Raw genomic sequence first — 12,692 nt, forward strand, 5'->3', positions numbered from 1 at the left:
CCCTGCCTAAATAGTAAATTGATCAGCATTCTTTCAGGGGATTTGGACAACCACTTCCCAGTTGATTAGGGATTTAAGAATAACAAGTGGTCAGCCCAGAAAAAGGACAACTAAGCAATTTCATTGTCATGTTCTCCATACCACATTATCTTTATTGTTTGGTCTGGGGAGAAAAATATGCACATGCATCTCTACAAATAAGTATTTATGTTTTTAAACCAGCATTGATATGTTTGGGGGTGATATCAGATTCTTAATATAAACTAAACAAATGTATTATTCATTTTTCATTAATGCCTTGAACATAGTGATAGATATACAGAATTCTTTGCAATTAGACAATTGGTGGGAGCTTTTCCATACTTTCCTTCTATTATGTGATTAAAGTATTTCTGTATTAGGACTAAAACCAAGAATGGCATATCAGATTCTTTCAAGCTGAGGTTTTATTTAGTTATTAACTCTATAGACAAAATCTTACAAGATTAAAGACTATGCTACTATATCTGATGTCTGGAGGCTATTAGGGTTTGGATGGGTGTTAACAGGTTCAGACTCAACCCCAGCAAGATGGAGTGGCTGTGGGTTCTGCCTCCCAAGGACAATTCCACCTGTCCACCCATTATCCTGTGGGGGGAGCTTCTGTCCCCCCCAGAGAAGGTCCACAACTTGGGCATCCTCCTCGATCCACAGCTGAGCTTAGAATATCATCTCTCAGCTGTGGCAAGGGGAACGTTTACCCAGGTTTGCCTGTTCCACCAGTTGTGGCCCTATTTGGACCGAGAGTTTCTTTAAACAATCACTCATGCCCTAATCACCTCGAGGCTCAACTACTGCAACACTCTCTACATGGGGCTACCTTTGAAGAACGTTTGGAGACTTCAGGTGGTACAAAATGCAGCTGCACGAGCAGTCATGGGCCTTCTGAGATATGCCAATGTTTCTCAAGCACTCTGTGAGCTGCATTGTCTGCCGATTGATCTCCAAATGCAATTCAAAGTTTTGGTTATTACTTATAAAACTCTACATAGCATTGGACCAGATTACTTACAGGACCATCTGCTGCCTCACATATCCCAGCGACCGGTTAGGTCCCAAAGAGTTGGCCTTCTCAATGTCCTGTCAGTTAGACAATGTCGCCTGGCGAGACCTAGGAGAAGAGCCTTCTCTGTGATGGCCTCAGTCCTATGGAACCAATTCCCTCCAGAGATTCATACCACCCTCACTCTCCCCTCCTTTCGTAAGGCTTTAAAGACCGACCTCTGCTGACAGATTTGGGACCACTAAGTTTAACATCTTGCCCTGGCTGACATATGAACTTATATGCATAACTGGATGCATAATTGGATGAATGTGAGCGATTGGCTTTAAAAAAAATTGGTTTTTAAGAAATTGGGGTTTTAGGATATTTTTAGTTTTAGATTTCTAGATGTTGTATTTTTTCCCCATTGAGGTGAGCTGCCCTAACTCTGTGGAGAGGGGCAGCATAGAAATCAAATCAAATAATCAATCAAACAAACAAACAAACAAACAAACAAACAGATCCACAATATAGTTTGTGAACTAATTAATAAGGAGGGGTTGCCTTTACCCTTTTTCTCACACACAGAAAATCGGGAGTGAGTTGCCTCCAAATCCTTTGGAATGTACCCCTTCCCTCCTGGAAAACCACCTTGTTACATTCCACTACATTATTTTCTAGAAAGTAATTATTTCTTTGGGATGGCGAATTATATATAGAATCTTCTAAGGTATCTTATCTGCTGTGGGTTATTCTTTTTTTAATCAATACCTTATGTATTAATACCTTTTAAATCAATGACTTCAAAGTATTTTGGCATTTTGATGGGTATTTCAACACACTGAGCATTGTATTTCACAGAAATGAGCTAGAATATGACCTGCTTTGATAAAAGGAATAGATAATGATAAAAATACATTTTACTGAAAACACATCCAGCATTACATTTTAAGATCTGCTGGAAGAGCTTTTGTGGTCTGTTCCTTTTTTCTAATCAGTGCATGCAATAAAGAAGTTCACTCTTCTAGGCCCAACATAATACATTTTGGAGTAGGATAAAACATTTCAGTCTCTTTTCCATTACATTCTAGAATTAGAAGCTTAGTTTTCAATGTTATTAATATTTGGGGCACTGCTTATTGTTCTGTGCATGGCTCTCGGAGCGAACCCCCCAACTTAAAAAGTCCCTTATTGCATGATAAAATCATACTCTTTATTGAAAGAAGCACACCCAGTGAAAAACAGATTTAAATGGCAAGGAAAAAGGGAATTATTTCTCTCTCCGAAATGAAACATCAACATGGTTTGGGAAAGGTGCCAAACTCAGCCTAAATGGCATTCCTTAGATAATAAGTCCATTTATCATTCAAGAATATGAATCAGCTCACCGAAATCCTGGGCAAAAAACATCCAGCAGAGAATGTCTTTTTCTGAGGCAGAAATCATGGTTTTGAAACGTTTTTGAAGCACACCCCCTCTCTAAAATCTCTTCCATTGAACAGCATTGAAACCCCACACCTAATTACCCCAAATCCTTTGCTTTTATACTGCCTGGAAGTGAAATCACACCCCAAAGAGGCTGAGGCTGTAAGCTAATACCTTTTACTATGCAACTCCTCTTGCCTTCTGAGCAATCCCCTTTAACGAGGATCTATCCACTTACTGTCCACTCTAATGTCTTCCTCATCCTCAGACTGGAACCACTCCCCCATTGTCATATCAGCCTCCTCTAGTGGTTCCTCAGATTCACTCAGGTCACTTTATCCCTCACTCTCACGCTCTGCATCAGCTGGCAACCCCCCTGGCCCAGGGTATCCAGATGGGCCTGGCTCCTCATTCTCAGAATCTGACATGACCTGAGGTGGATAAGGAGTACTAGTTCTTTAGGTGGTAGTACTAGTTCTTTATGTCATTGTATGAAAATCTGACTTCTGAATCATTCAGAGTTTATTAGAAGCTCCTAAGGGATGACAAGTAAAACCGATTATGCAACCTAAAGGGTTGTGGGGTTGTTGTTATTTTGGTCCTACCAACCCTTTTCCAAAAGACATCCATATAAACTTACAACACTTATAAGAAAGATGCCCCCAGATTTTGTTTAAATTTGGAACATGACTTCTGTAGCATCTCAGTAAATCTGAGACTACAGTTACCTTTAATGCATATTTCACAGTATTTTTATAATTTAATAATTGACAGATTGTTATTCTATAAAATGGTTCTGTAATAAGGACTCAGGTGATGAGGAGAATTCTTCATTGATAGATTTTTAAAGGAACCCCACCCCCCAAAATGAATCACTCCTTATATCTGGATGCTTGAAGATAATCCTTGATCGTGAGTTTATATGGATGTCTTTTGGAAAAGGGTTGCTAGGACCAAAATAATAACAACCCCACAACCCTTTAGGTTGCCTAATCTGTATTACTTGTCATCCCTTAGGAGCTTCTAATAAACTCTGAATGATTCAGAAGTCAGATTTTCATATAATGACATAATCTGAAGCAGTTCCACCTAAAGAACTTGAGGAAAGCTTCATTAGCACAAGCTGTGGAGTGTTACCCAAACCATTGCCCTGACATAATGCCATTTGCTTACTCATCTAATTAAATCTGCATGCAAAAAGAAATCCCCATGTATGCCACTTTTAGTAAATTAGCCATCTGTAATCCAAAAACCAAACCCTTTGGTGCATCTTTCTAAGTGTCTCCTATTAGCACTTGTTTTTCAACCAAAGACTGCATTAGATTCATCTCCCTTACCTCCCAACTAGTCAGAAAAGCTCAGGAATCGAGACAACAGGTCACCGGGGCAAATTTAAAAATAGAAATTAGGAATCAGCTTTTCTTTCTGCCTGATCACTATCAAGTTCAGAATAAGATTGGTTTCCCTCTTACGATCTGATTTAGAGCATTTGGAAGAAGTTTGCATCCTGTTTCTTTTATTCCTTTAACACTTGTGAAATCTCCAATTGAATCTGCTCGATATGTACTCAGAAATAAAGGAATTCTGTTCCAGATGCATGTGCAAAAATGCAATCCTCTGTAACATATACAGAGGTCCTTGTTCTGTGCTTTTGCCAATGCTAGCTGTGTGTGTATGTATATACTGTATGTACTGTATGTATGTATGTATGTATGTATGTATGTATGTATATGTGTATGTATGTATGTATTTGCTATTGAGTGCTTATATTTCATGGACATATCTTTGTTGAAAAAGAATGACCTGTTCTTGGAATATGACCCTCTAAGATTGTGATTCTTAACCTGGGGGTCGGGACCACTTTTGGGGATTGAATGACCACTTCACAGGAGTTGCCCTAAGACTATGGGAAAAGACAAAATTTTCCATGGTGTTAGGAAGTAAAGCTTCTATTCTGGCACCTTGGAACATAGTTTTACAATCCAACCAATCCGGTGTTTACAATGAGGGCGTCTCTCTGACCTTCCTGCCAATCATCTTAAAGCTCTGTTGGGAGAATTGGTGCTAGACTTATGATTGGGGGTCACCACAAGATGAGGAACTCTATTAAGGGGCTGCGGCATTAGAAAGGTTGAGAACCACTGCAGTCTAAGACTCTTGTATTCCTATTTTTCCTACTTTTAGCATTTGTCCATTTGTCCATTTCCTTTCATTTCAATTATATCTCCTCCCTAGTCTCAGAATACATTTGCTCTTCACCCTCTGTATGTTCAGTGCTAACTCAGAGCTCCAAATCTCTCCAGCATCCTATTTTTGATGCCAGGTAAGTGCAGGTTTTGCACAAAGGCTCTGGGAGAGTGAAAAACAGGCCTACCAGAAGTCCAGAAACAGACTTGAAGAAAGCATCTGGGAGACTGTTTTCGCCTTCCTGAAGGCTGGAAGAAACTTCAGGAGGGTAAAAAATGGGCGTACTGGAAGTACTGGAAGACTGGAAACTAGCCCATTTCTAGCCTCTGGAGGGTCTCAAGAACCGAGGGAGGCTATTTTTGCCCTTCTGGAGACCCACGGAAAGCCTCTGGACCCTGGGGACAGCGAAAATGCCCATCCCCTGCTGTGGTGCAGGGGGTCAAATAGGTTGCGCTCAGCAACAGAGCAGCAAAACGGTTGTTAAACTTTTTCAGTCCCACCACTGATCATAATCCTGTGTATTTTGGTAAATTAGCATGGATTAGTGGCACCCAGTAAGTATGTGTTTCACGATGGAATTTGGAAATTACCATGCTTTATTTCAGATAACCATTTATGATACGTAACATGTTCACTGTTCCACAAAATCCTTAAAGTACTCTTTGAAATAGAGAAGATATTTTTGTAATTCTTATTTATTTATTTATTTATTTATTTGTTTGTTTGTTTGTTTGTTTGTTTGATTGATTTTTATGCCGCCCCTCTCCGTAGACTCGGGGCAGCTTACAACAACAATAAAACAATTCAAGACAAATCTAATAATTTAAAAACATTTTTAAAAACCCGTTATTAAAGCAAACATACACACACACAAACATACCATACATGAATTGTATAAGCCCGGGGGAGATGTCTCAATTCCCCCATGCCTGACGGCAGAGGTGGGTTTTAAGGAGTTTTAAGGCAAGGAGGGTGAGGGCAGTTCTAATCTCGGGGGGAGCTGGTTCCAGAGGGTCGGGGCCGCCACAGAGAAGGGTCTTCCCCTGGGACCCGCCAAATGACATTGTTTAGTCGACGGGACCCGGAGAAGGCCAACTCTGTGGGACCTAATCGGTCGCTGGCAGAAGGCGGTCCCGGAGAAATTCTGGTCCGATGCCATGAAGGTCTTTATAGGCCATAACCAACACTGAATTGTGACCGGAAATTGATCGGCAACCAATGCAGCTGCATTCTGCACGATCTGAAGTTTCCAAATACTTTTCAAAGGTAGCCCCATGTAGAGAGCATTACAGTAGTTGAATCTCGAGGTGATGAGGACATGAGTAATTGTGAGCAGTGAATCCCGGTCCAGATAGGGCCGCAACTGGTGCACCAGGCGAACCTGGACAAACGTCCCCCTCGCCACAGCTGAAAGATGGTTCTCTAATGTGAGCTGTGGATCGAGGAGGATGCCCAAGTTGCGGAACCTCTCTGAGGGGGTCAATAATTCCCCCCGCAGGGTAATGGACGGACAGATGGAATTGTCCTTGGGAGGCAGAATCCACAGCCACTCCATCTTATCCAGGTTGGGTTTGAGTCTGTTGACACCCATCCAGATCCCAACAGCCTCCAGGCACTGGCACTGCTTTGTTGACTGGACATTGGGTGGAGATGTACAACTGGGTATCATCTGCGTACTGATGATACCTCACCCCATGCCTCTAGATGATCTCACCCAGTGGTTTCATGTAGATATTGAATAGCAGGGGGGAGAGGACCGACCCCTGAGGCACCCCACAAGGGAGTAACCTTGAAGTCGACCTCTGTCCCCCCACTAACACCGACTGCGACCAACCGGAGAGGTAGGAGGAGAACCACTGAAGAACAGTGCCTCCCACTCCCAACCCCTTAAGCCAGCCCAGAGGATAAAACCCTGTCCTGGGCCCGCGAGAGATCATCCATCAATGCAACCAAAGCAGTTTCCGTGCTGTAGCTGGGCCTGAATCCTGACTGTTGAGGGCCTAGATAATCGGCTTCTTCCAAGGACCGTTGGAGTTGGAGTGCCACCACCTTCTCAACAACCTTCCCCATAAAGGGAAGGTTGGAAACTGGCCGATAGTTGTTAAGAATGGCTGGGTCCAGGGAAGGCTTCTTGAGGAGGGGGAGCACAAGTGCCTCCTTGTAGGGATCCGGAAGCATTGACAATCTCCTGGACCCAGCTCTGTGTCACCTCCCTGCTGGCGGAGACCAGCCAGGAGGGACACGGATACAGTAAGCAGGTGGGGGAACTCACAGCTCCAATGGCCTTGTCCACTTCTTCAGGTGTCACCAGATTAAACTCTTCCCAGACAAGTGGACAAGTATGGGCCCCAGTCATCTTCACTGATTCGTTGTCAGTCAACTCTGTTATCCAATTGGAGTCGAGGTCCGCCTGGATCCGAGCGATTTTATCAGCGAACAACATGTTAAAATCCTCGGCACTACTCTGCAAGAGCTCCCCAACTCCCCCCTGGTTAAGAAAGGCCGGGCGGGATTCTGCTGATGCAATCAAGGCGGCATGGTACACACATATTGCCGCCTTGAGCGCCACTTTGTAAGTCTTAATAAAAGCTCTTACAAGTGTTCGATCGGATTCAGACCTACTCTTCCTCCATCGCTTCTCTAAACGTCTCTTTTGGCGTTTCAACTCCCGGAGCTCCTCATTGAACCATGGGGTTCTACGGGGTCTAGCGCCACGGAGAGGTCGCAAAGGCGCAATCCGGTCAAGAGCCTCCGCAGCAGCCGTGTTCAAGGCCTCTGCAAGAGACTCCGCCGACCTGTGGATGAGTGACTCTGGAATAACCCCAAGCGCCGTCTGAAAGCCCTCTGGGTCCATCAGGCGTCTGGAGCGGAACATCTTCATTGGTTCCGCCTCCCTGCGGGGAAGGATTGGAGCCAGGAAGTCAAGCCGTAGTAGAAAATGGTCTGACCATGACAAAGGCAATGTTTCTAAGCCCCTTAGTCTCAGACCATTTCTCAATTGCTCGGAAAGGAATACCATGTCAGGTGCGTGCCCTCCCTTGTGAGTCGGACCCTGTACTACTTGAGTCAGGTCCATGGCTGTCATGGTGGCCATGAACTCCTGTGCCAGCCCAGAGGTTTCGCCGAGTGATGGCAGGTTGAAGTCCCCCAGGACAATGAGTCCGGGGAACTCCACCGCCAACCCGGCTACCTCCTCGAGTAGAGCAGGCAGGGATTTTGACACGCAGCTGGGAGGCAGGTACGTGAGAAATAAGCCCACCTGAACCCCTAAGTCCAACTTCAGCAAGAGAGACTCGCAACCCACAATTTCCGGAGCAATGAGTCTACGCAGGCAAAGGCTCTCCCTGGCTATAATAGCCACTCCTTCCCCCCTTCCGTGGGGTCGAGGTTGATGCCATATCTGAAACCCGGCTGGGCAGATTTCAGAGAGAGGAACACCTCCCTCCAGGCCCAGCCAGGTTTCAGTAATACATGCCAGGTCGGCCTCCTCATCCAGGATCAAATCCCGGATGAGGAGAGCTTTATTTACCACCAACCTGGCATTAAGCAGCAGCAACCTGAGTCCAGGGCCAGAGTTACACTCATCACCAGTACCCAAGATTGGGCTCACAGAGCCAGAACAAGGGACCGTTATTAAGCAACGGTCCCTCGTTCCCCTGGAACAGCTAGCTCTGTGGCCCCCGCCATATCTGCCTCTCCCCAGCAACACAGGGATATTCCGACCCTCTGCCACCCCAGAGATCGGTGCCCCTTCCTCTCCTGTCTCCCGAGCGTCAGGTGGGCCAAATCTATCATTCACACTACTATCAATCAACTCATCCATACCATAGCCCCACCCACCCCCACCAACCCAATCATACCAATCATTCCATTCATACCCACAAGTATATTTATTCCAGTCACCCATTACTTAGCTATAGTTATATTAAAAAACAATTAAATTAGTTATATTAAAAAACAATTAATATAGTTATATTAAAAAACAATTAAATTAGTAACAGTATAAAATAGCAATTGATAAAAAATTTAAAACACTAAAACATTAAAATTATACATATATAAATATAAGATAAAAATTATAAATTAGTAAAAATTGATTTTTTGATGGTATAAAATCAGATCTTAAAACATTTTATAATCATCAGTAATCAATCAGTCCAGGTGTGATGTTCTTTGGTCTCCATGGTCTAAGGTCTTAATCTAGTTTAAAGAGTCTTGATGTTAAATCTGCTCTCTTTCTAGCTGTCTTTTAAATCAGTCCACAAGGGGGCATAGTTCTTCAATCCATCCACAATCCACAAGGGGGCATAGTTCTTCAGCGATGATATACACAAATCAAGAATTAAAGTTAAGAGGGGAAGGAGGGGGGGAAGGAAAATTGGAGAAATAATCCTCAGTTCTCAGTTTTTAATCTCCCCCTGGCCCCCAGCAGCTCTCACCCACTGGTGCCATACAGGGGAGGGGGCTAAATTATTGCCCCTAGATGTCCTCATTTATCCATTGGCGTTTGAAGCTGACCTCCGCCACTGGACTCCATTCCTTCCCAGCTGTCTCTCTCCCCCACGTTGTCTCCGTCGTTCCCCGGCACTGCCATCTCGACACCGGACCTCTCACCTCCGGAGTCGGGTTGGGGTCTATCTCGGCAGGGACTCGACTCCTCTCGCTCCCCTCGGCTCCTCTCGTCACTTCCCTGCCGGCGCCGCGACCCTCCGTCCTCTGTCCGGTCCCGGCGCCGTTCTCCGCACCAACAAGATGTTTCTCCGGTGCTGCGCTCTCTCTCAGCTCTCCCTCGGCACCCCCACAGCAGTGGCTCGGCGTTCCTCCATCCTCTCCTCTCTCCAGGAAGGCAGCATTTCCCAAAAGGCTGCATCCTCTGCGAGGCTCCACCAGACGCCGACGCCGCCATCTCCGCGTCTTAACCGGCCACCTCTCCTTGCCATGGTCTCTCTCGGCGTCCCCCCCAGGGAACATTCCCAGCCCTCAAGTTCACAACAACATGGGGACAAAGTGGCCAGTGGACTCTGACCCATCATCAACCGCCTCAAACCTGGACTGACCCATTTCCTGACGATTTACCATCGTTTCAGAGGAGCAGCGGACCCACCATGCCCCTCACTGCTCGCACCGGAACCAGAATCATTTTTTGGAGTTCCAGTGGTTTCCTGACCTGTAAGGACATTTTCTGTTGGTTTCTTTTCTGTTTAGAATAGAATAGAATAGAATAGAATTTTATTGGCCGTGTGATTGGACACACAAGGAATTTGTCTTGGTGCATATGCTCTCAACGTACATAACATAAAATATACATTTGTCAAGAATCATGTGGTACAACACTTAATGATTGTCATAGGGGTCAAATAAGCAATGAAGAAGCAATATTAATAAAAATCTTAGGATATTACCAATATAAAACTGTGTTTGGATTCAACCGGTGTGTCTGGCTTATCTTTTTCGGTTGGTCATAGCTTACGGAGTCACCCAGACAGAACACTCTCCCTCTCTTTCTCTCTTTCTTTCTCTCCCTCTCTTGCTATCTCTTTCCCTCCCCCCTCTCTCCCTGGCAGAAATTCCTAAAAAGATGAAAATGTTCATACCGTCTAAAAATTCCATTATTATACATGAACTTCCAAAAAACATGAAAATGTTCATACCTGCTCAAAATACCATTTTTATGCCAGAAATTCCTAAAAATATGAAAATGTACACACTGGCTCAAAATACCATTTTTATGCCAGAAATTCCTAAAAAGATGAAAATGTACACACCGGCTCAAAATACCATTTTTACACATGAACTTCCAAAAAAGATGAAGATGTTAACACCGGCTCAAAATACCATTTTTATGCCAGAAACTCCTAAAAAGATGAAAATTTTCAGAACGGCTAAAAATTCCATTATTACCCATGAAATCCCAAAAAACATGAAAATGTTCATACCGGCTGAAAATACCATTTTTATGCCAGAAATTCCTAAAAAGGTGAAAATTTTCATAATGACTAGAGATACCATTTTTACACATGAAATTCCAAAAACATGAAAATGTTCATATCGTCTAAAAATACCATATTTTACACATGAAATTCCAAAAAATATGAAAAGGTTCATACCGGTTAAAAATACCATTTTTATGCCAGAAATTCCTAAAAAGATGAAAATGTACACACCGGCTCAAAATACCATTTTTACACATGAAATTCCAAAAAATATGAAAATGTTCATATCGGCTGAAAATACTATTTTTATGCCAGAAACTCCTAAAAAGATGAAAATTTTCTTACCGGCTAAACATACCATCCGAGTATAAAATTGGTAATTTTAGCACTTATAAAAATTTTCATCTTTTTAGGAATTTCATGTGTAGAAAAATGGTATTTTTCGCCTATATGAAAATTTTCATCTTTTTTGGAATTTCTGGCATAAAAATGGTATTTTTAGCCGGTTTGAAAATTTTCATCTTTTTAGCAATTTCTTGCGTAAAAATGGTATCTTTAACCGTTATGAAATTGTATAGATTAAAGGAGAACTCAACTGAATAGATATTATCAGCGCTGAATGAGGAACACCTGGGGGTTGTGTGTGGTCCTCATTACCAGGGAAGGGTTTATAAGGCATGTGAACCCTATCGGCAGCATGGAGTGTTATCAAAGAGAAGTTGGTATTATCTGCATTTTCTCTCAGCGTTTTTGTTCCTTGCTCATGGCTCAGCAGTCTTGAAGACCGGTGGGAGGTTTGTGCCTGTTAGCTCAAAAGCCTCGTTTGGCATTAAGGATCCAAATGAAATACCAAAAAACATGAAAATGTTCATACCGGCTAAAAATACAATTTTTACGCCAGAAATTCCTAAAAAGATGACAATTTTCATAACGGCTAAGAATACCATTTTTACATATGAAATTCCCAAAAAATTGAAAACGTTCATACCGGCTTAAGAATACCATTTTTACATATGAAATTCCCAAAAACATGAAAATGTTCATATCGGCTAAAAATACAATTCTTCTGCCAGAAATTACAATAAAAAGATGAAAATGTTCACACCGGCTGAAAATACCATTTTTATGCCAGAAATTCCTAAAAAGGTGAAAATATTCATGACTAGAGATACCATTTTTACACATGAAATTCCAAAAAATATGAAAAGGTTCATACCGGTTAAAAATACCATTTTTATGCCAGAAATTCCTAAAAAGATGAAAATGTACACACCGGCTCAAAATACCATTTTTACACATGAACTTCCAAAAAAGATGAAGATGTTAACACCGGCTCAAAATACCATTTTTATGCCAGAAACTCCTAAAAAGATGAAAATTTTCAGAACGGCTAAAAATTCCATTATTACCCATGAAATCCCAAAAAACATGAAAATGTTCATACCGGCTGAAAATACCATTTTTATGCCAGAAATTCCTAAAAAGGTGAAAATTTTCATAATGACTAGAGATACCATTTTTACACATGAAATTCCAAAAACATGAAAATGTTCATATCGTCTAAAAATACCATATTTTACACATGAAATTCCAAAAAATATGAAAAGGTTCATACCGGTTAAAAATACCATTTTTATGCCAGAAATTCCTAAAAAGATGAAAATGTACACACCGGCTCAAAATACCATTTTTACACATGAAATTCCAAAAAATATGAAAATGTTCATATCGGCTGAAAATACTATTTTTATGCCAGAAACTCCTAAAAAGATGAAAATTTTCTTACCGGCTAAACATACCATCCGAGTATAAAATTGGTAATTTTAGCACTTATAAAAATTTTCATCTTTTTAGGAATTTCATGTGTAGAAAAATGGTATTTTTCGCCTATATGAAAATTTTCATCTTTTTTGGAATTTCTGGCATAAAAATGGTATTTTTAGCCGGTTTGAAAATTTTCATCTTTTTAGCAATTTCTTGCGTAAAAATGGTATCTTTAACCGTTATGAAATTGTATAGATTAAAGGAGAACTCAACTGAATAGATATTATCAGCGCTGAATGAGGAACACCTGGGGGTTGTGTGTGGTCCTCATTACCAGGGAAGGGTTTATAAGGCATGTGAAC

The sequence above is a fragment of the Erythrolamprus reginae genome, chromosome 12, assembly GCF_031021105.1.
Source record: "Erythrolamprus reginae isolate rEryReg1 chromosome 12, rEryReg1.hap1, whole genome shotgun sequence".
Lineage (NCBI taxonomy): Eukaryota > Metazoa > Chordata > Lepidosauria > Squamata > Dipsadidae > Erythrolamprus > Erythrolamprus reginae.